Below are 6,234 nucleotides of genomic sequence, written 5' to 3'. Positions count from 1 at the left end.
GGAGGCACAGCCAGACAGACTCACCCTTGCAGACAGAGGCGGAGCCCCTGCGGGTTGTTCTAGGCCGTGGCTGGCCAACGTAGCGAGGGGATCTACACGGGCCTTCACGGAGGTCGATCGCCGGCTTCCTGCGAGCCCCCCGTGGCTCGCGTGGCTTCCTCCTGCAGGGGGGCACCAAGCAACCAGGCGTCAATATGTTTTCCGTAGACTCAGCAGCGTGGGGCCAGACGGGCAGGACACAGCACCACCTGCGGCACTGTGGTCCTGGCGAGTCTGCCGCGCACCTCTCAGGCACCCAGCGAGGGGCACGCAGCTGCCCTGGGGGCTGCGCTACCTGCGGGGCTGCGGCGGCATTCCCCGCCTGGCCACGCTCCAGCTCAGCTTCTTTCCAGAAACTGCTGGTTCCCTGCAGGCCTCACAGGGGCGCCCCCTGCTGGTGGCTCTGGCTCCTGCGCCTCGTAGTCACCGAGTTGAACCGGCCGCCCACAGCGCAATGGGCCTGTGGATGTCTCACTGGCTCCGCAGAGCGCTTTGACAACAGAATCAGTTACCAGCATCTACAGTGTCAAGGGTCGGCACTGAAACCCACATTTCCAGGTCCTTCTGAAAGCGAGGCAGAGGTTGCCAGTGCGGGCCTGCCTGGCCAGACTCCCCGGTGCCCCCACCCACCCCTGCGGCTGGCCCCACGGGCTCCGAGTGTGCACTCCAGCCCGTGTCTCACCGCATCTCAGGCGCCAAGCAGTGACGAGTGTCTGTTCCTTGGCATTGCTGTCACTCCCGTCGGCGCCCCAGGACGCCCTGCAGCAGTCTCTCTGGGCGGGGGCTGTTTGCCCATTGTATGGATGAGGGACTGAGGCTCAGAGTGACCACTACGGGACTCTCCCGTGCTGGTCCGTGGCCCAGCTGGTGTGGGGACCAGGGGTTGCCTGTTCCCCTCCCTCCGAGGCTCACCCTGGCGCTGCCTTTGCCTTCTGGCCTCCGGCTTCCCCGTTTCTACCTCTGGTCTTCTCCCCGCCCTCCTGTGCTGCCGCACACCAGCAGTGCAGAGCCAGGGGCTCCTGGGCAGAGGCGGAGTCAGGTGCAGCGTCAAGGGCATGAGATCGGGGCAGGGCAGACCTGCTGGCAGAGGGGGCTCCCCCTAGTGGCTGCTGTTGAGCATGGGGCTGCTCTGGGTGCCCTAGCACTGACCCAGCCCCCAGGGTCTCCCCAGAGGCAAGGTCTCCACCCCATGCTTCAAGGGTGCCTCTGGGCCTCCCTCCCCTGTGGGCTGCCGGGGCACCTGCAGTCCCATCGTGACTCCCAGCATCGTGAGCAACCAAACCACTGCCCCGTTAGGAAGGAAAAGTGGCGGTCACTGCGGGGACCCATCGCCTTCCCAGGTCCTGAGAGAACTGTGACAACGGCTGGAGAGGCAGGGGTAGGTGGGAGGAAGGAGAGGCCCCTGGTGGAGGCGAGGGGCTGTTAGGTACCCGCATCAAGCAGAGGGGAGGAGGAAGGAGGCAGACAGGTGCCTGCACCTCTGCCTCCAACCCCCACCCCCGCCGCCCAGGCCCCTTGGCCTCCTTCGCTTTGTCCTCTCTTTCCATCAATCCCCTGCCTGGCGCCCATCCCCGGCCCTCTTCTCTGTCTCTTGCTGTCTTTTCCCTTTGTCTCCCTGGATCTGCTCTGCCTGAGCCTGCCTCTGCCACTTGGGTCTCTCTTTCTCCCTCTCTCTCTCTGCTCACCCCACTCAGCATCTCTGGGCCCCCACGTCGCTGCCTCTGAGGCTGTCTCTGTCTTTGTGTGCCAGATCTCGCTCCCCTTCTCACTCTGTCTCTGCAGCGGAGTCTTCCCCCAGAGGGCGGATGTCTGTCTGTCCGTCCGCTGGGCGTACGCAACTGAAAACACCCCCTACTCCCCATTTGATGAGCGGTTTTGAGATTCCCTTTGAATATTGCAGCCACGAGTTGACGGTTGCCAAGGGAACAGGTCAGGAGAAACGGGGGGACCGAGGGGGGAGCCAGGAGCCAGGCGGGGGGTGCGGGGATGCTTTTCTGTTTTCATCTTCTTTGGCGTTTTCCTTTTGCAAAGCATAGAAAAGGGGCGACAATTTAAAATGATTTCTCAAGAATCAACACGACAGAAATAATGGGTCCTAATTGTGTTGGACTAAAAGCCGGGCGGCGAGAGTGGCAGCTCCCCCTCCTGTGCCTGGAGGGGGTTAATGGCCAGATTCTGGGAGTGGGGTGAGGAGACAGCCTAGGAGCCACTTTGCCAGGCTCCCAGGGCCGGTATCCCCCGCGGCCAGCTGCCCCTTGCCCCCCAGCCCCCTCCCCTGGGTTCCGTGCAGGAGGAGGCGCCTTGGCCACACACGGAGGCACGAGCAGCCCGTGCACCTTTCAGCTGGACCGGGGGCCAGAGGTGGGCAGAGGAGGCCAGGCTCTGCCCTTTCCCAGGCGCGCGGCCCGGTTCTCCCCGGGCAGTTTCGCAAAAGCATCCTCCACTCTCCTCTGCCCAGCCTGGTTGGCTGCCATGGGGACTGCAGGGAGAGGACGCCAGCTAGCAGCACAGCACCCAGCACGGTGCCCACGCTGGCCTGGCTGCCTGCATGCCAGCCTCTGAATCCTCAGAGCTGGACCTGGACTCGAGCCACCTGCTGCTGGGGTCGCCCTGGAGGCTGCAGGAGCGTCTACTTCTTCACGTGCCAGCATCTCTCGGGAGCGAGGCTGGGGCTTGTGCTATCACAGGGAACCCTGATCAGTCGGCACCGTGGCCAGCGCTTGCCAGGGTTTCCTGCGGGTCAGGCCCTGGGCTGAGCCCTTTGTGTCCACTTAATCCTCACAGCAAGCAGGTGTGGTGAGGACTGTGGTTTTCCAGGTCGGGAATGCAGCTCAGCGACAACACAGGGAAACACGCTGCGGGGCGCAGGGGGTGGGGAGGGGTCTCCAAGCTGCCATCCGAGCAGAGTCTTGCAGGGTGCGCAGGAGGTGAGGCTCTGGACATGCCTGGGGCAGAGTAGGCAGGGCCTGGGACAAAGGGGAGACTATGGAGGGCTCAGGGGAGCTCCTGGGAGGATAAGCAGGGAGGGCCTGGAGCACTCACACCCCCGCTCCACCCCACTGCCTCCACCCCACCCACCACCAGTGGGAGAACCCAGCTGCCTTTGGATGTCCCCACCTTGGAGACTGCTGGCCCCGCCCCAGCTGTCAGCCTCTGCAGGATCCAGGGCTCTGTGGGGTCACAAACAGCAGCTCTCTGGAGTCCCCCCAGGCAGCCTGACTCCTCCCTGTCCCGGTCATCCTACCTCCCACAAGCACGCTGAGTTCTGGAGTCTGCCTCTGGCTGCCAAGCCTCTCTCAGCATCCCCAGGAGCCGGCGGAAGCCACCCGGGGCCTTACTGTTACCTGCCCAGTACATATCCCACAGTACACCAGGATCGGCCACTGTGCAGGCTGCCTCACGGGAGAGGTGCTCTTGACCCCATAGCTCACGGTCTGGGGCGGGATGGGACCCAGGGGTGGGCTCAGGTCAGTGGGAAGCCTGGGAAGGGTGGATAGAAGGGGGCGCTGAGCAGCCAGGACCCAGCGCCAAGGGAATTGCGGCTGACACAGTCATGGCCTGTGTTGGCAAGTGGCCTCTCTCACGCTCTTGTCCTGCCCAGTACCAGGTGGCAGCCTGCCCTCCGGACACACCCTGTGCTCCAGTGACGGCGACCGCAGGTGGCTGTGACCGCTGGACTGCTGCCCTGCCAGCCAGGGGGCGCCCTGGGCTTCAGTGCCTGCTTCCACGCTTTGATGTCTCCATCCTGGATCTCTTTGCTGTCTCGGACCTTGCTGCCCCTGGAGGGACCGCCCCTCCTGCCGTGGGCCAGTTCAAAGGGGGTAGGAAATGCACCTCCATCAGCTTGCCTTTTGTGCCAACCAATCGGGTGTCCACACCCTCAACCCCTCCTCTGCGAGGCTCTCACAGGAGGGGCCCTGGTGTTTCCCAGGGCGGGGGCTCCCCGTGGGAACTCTGTCTCCCTCCTCTCACTGGCAGTTCGCTGTTGATGGGCTGGCCTCACCCTGGAGCAGTAGTAATCCTGCCTCTGAGAGCAGCCTCCTGACCTGTGCTGGGCTCCTCCCCAGGCCCTGCACCGCCTCGGCCGCCTTCTCGCCTGCACTGTGCCCTGGGGTCCCGGCCTTGGGGGAGGGCGCCTGGGCGCCTGCAGCTGCTTTCCTCGGGCTTCCAGGTGGCTTCGGGGGCCCCCTCCCACAGGAGTCCTTTCTCTGAGCTTTGGAACTCGCTTCTCTTCTTGTCCCGTGGGCTCAGGCATGGTCAGAGCTTCCTGCTGGCCCCAAGAGCTCGCCATCGCCCACCCCATGGCCCCTTGGAGGGCGCAGGTCCAGCCCATGCTGAATGGCAGGGCTGCTAGTGGTGGGGCCAGGGGAGAGGAGTGGGCCATGGGCTTTGTCAGGGTGCCTCTGCCTTTTGTTTTTGGCAGGTCTCCCCACTGATAGTCCAACGAAAGTATCCCGAGAGAAACCAGCAAAATGCTAAGTGATGTGGATCCGACAGGAGACAGCAGACACGCCCACTCACCTGCTTCCGCACTGTTCTTTTTTTGGAGAGGGCTGTAATTGGGCCTGAGCATTTTTCAAACGTGTTCGTTCTTACGCCACCCCCACGACTTCTCCTGATACCCGCACGCCACCTGTATGATTATTTATCTGGTAATTCTTTCACACGGGCTCAGGCTTTAGTAAAGTCAGGTGTATATGATTTACATAATTGGAGATCTAATTTACATACAGTAAAAGCGACCCCTCCTTCTCAGAGCACAGATCACTGAGTTTTGACAAATGCCTGCGGTCAGGATGCACCACGTGGCCCACCCCAGCACTTGCCTGGTCAGCCTGCCTGCCCCCTCCAGCCCCCGGCAAACGCTGATTTCACTCCTTTCCCCCGTCTTGCCTTTCCTGGAACGTCCTATAATTGGGATCATGCAGTGTGTGGCCTGGTGTGCTTGACGTCTTCCTGCTTAGCCTAACGCTGCCCGCTTCAAAAAAAAAACAAAACAAAACAAAAAAAAACAGCTTAACCCAAGCCCACGACGGACTCCTGTTCAGATGCAACAGTCGGCTTTTCTATACTGGGCTGTGTGCTGCCAACCGACAGCCTCGTCTTTCTTGCCCGGTTTTTTGAAGTCGGATGAGTGGAGGTCTGCTGCGAGCACCGTAGAATTCTCGCAGTGCATGCGGTCCCGTAACCACGTGACAACCAAGACCCGCACGGGGCTCTCTCCTCGAACCCTTCCTCTGTGCCTCGTCCTGGTCAGTCACGTCGCCCACCCCCAACTCACCCGCCGCAACCCCCGGGCTGAGTTCTGTCCCCGGCGTTTCGTCTTTGCCAGGATTCCTTTCCACGGAGTCCGCGCTGTTTCTGAACCTGCGGGCTCCATCCGCAGTGTCGCACGTTTGCACATCTGCTCCCTGTTCGTGGTTGAGTGACGATTCGTGGCGCCGCTGCGCTGGCGTCTCTTACGAGCGTTCACCAGGGCTACTCACTTGGCTGGCTCTGCAGAGAGCCTGTTCCAAACCCAGCTGCTGCGAGTGTCGCAGGCACGGGACTCTGCCCCTGCAGGTCCCTTCTCCCGCTGGGGCCCATGCAGGTGGGTGGGGCTTCCTAAGGGGCCGCCCACTGTTTTGCACCAAGGCTGTTCTTGGGGGAGGGGGTAAGGTTTCCTTCCCAGGGGCCTGAGGGTCCCGGGCGTGCTGCCTCTCTGCTGTGTCAGCACGCACACTTGTGCTTTTGCGTTTTAGCTTTGCCGGTAGATGTGGAGCAGTACCTCTTTGTGAGATGAATGGACATCGCTTAAGGTGCGTATTTCCATCGGTATCTCCCCTTTGGTGACGTCTCCACTTAACCCCTTTGCCCACGTGTCCGGGGTCATTTGTTGTTGTCTTATTGAGCTGTGAGCGTTTTAGAGATCAGCCTTTGGCTGGATTTCTGACAACACTTTGAAAAGTTCGTGGAAAACGGAAATGAAGACAAGAGACACATTTTCCAGGAACCTTTGAAGACCCCCTTGTGCTTCCCCCTCCCCCATCCTTGGATGCTTTTTTCATTTTTCTCAACAGTGTCTTTTGAACAGTAAGGGCATTTAAATTTAACGAAGTCTTCGACTCACTTTTAAAATTTAAGAAACGTTGCTTTACAGCTTTCCATGGGAATGCAGACACACGTACTCACCATATGGGGAAATATTTTAGAAAT

This window comes from Oryctolagus cuniculus, chromosome 10, assembly GCF_964237555.1.
Source record: "Oryctolagus cuniculus chromosome 10, mOryCun1.1, whole genome shotgun sequence".
In the NCBI taxonomy this organism is placed as follows: Eukaryota; Metazoa; Chordata; class Mammalia; order Lagomorpha; family Leporidae; genus Oryctolagus; species Oryctolagus cuniculus.
This window is presented reverse-complemented; position numbering follows the sequence as displayed.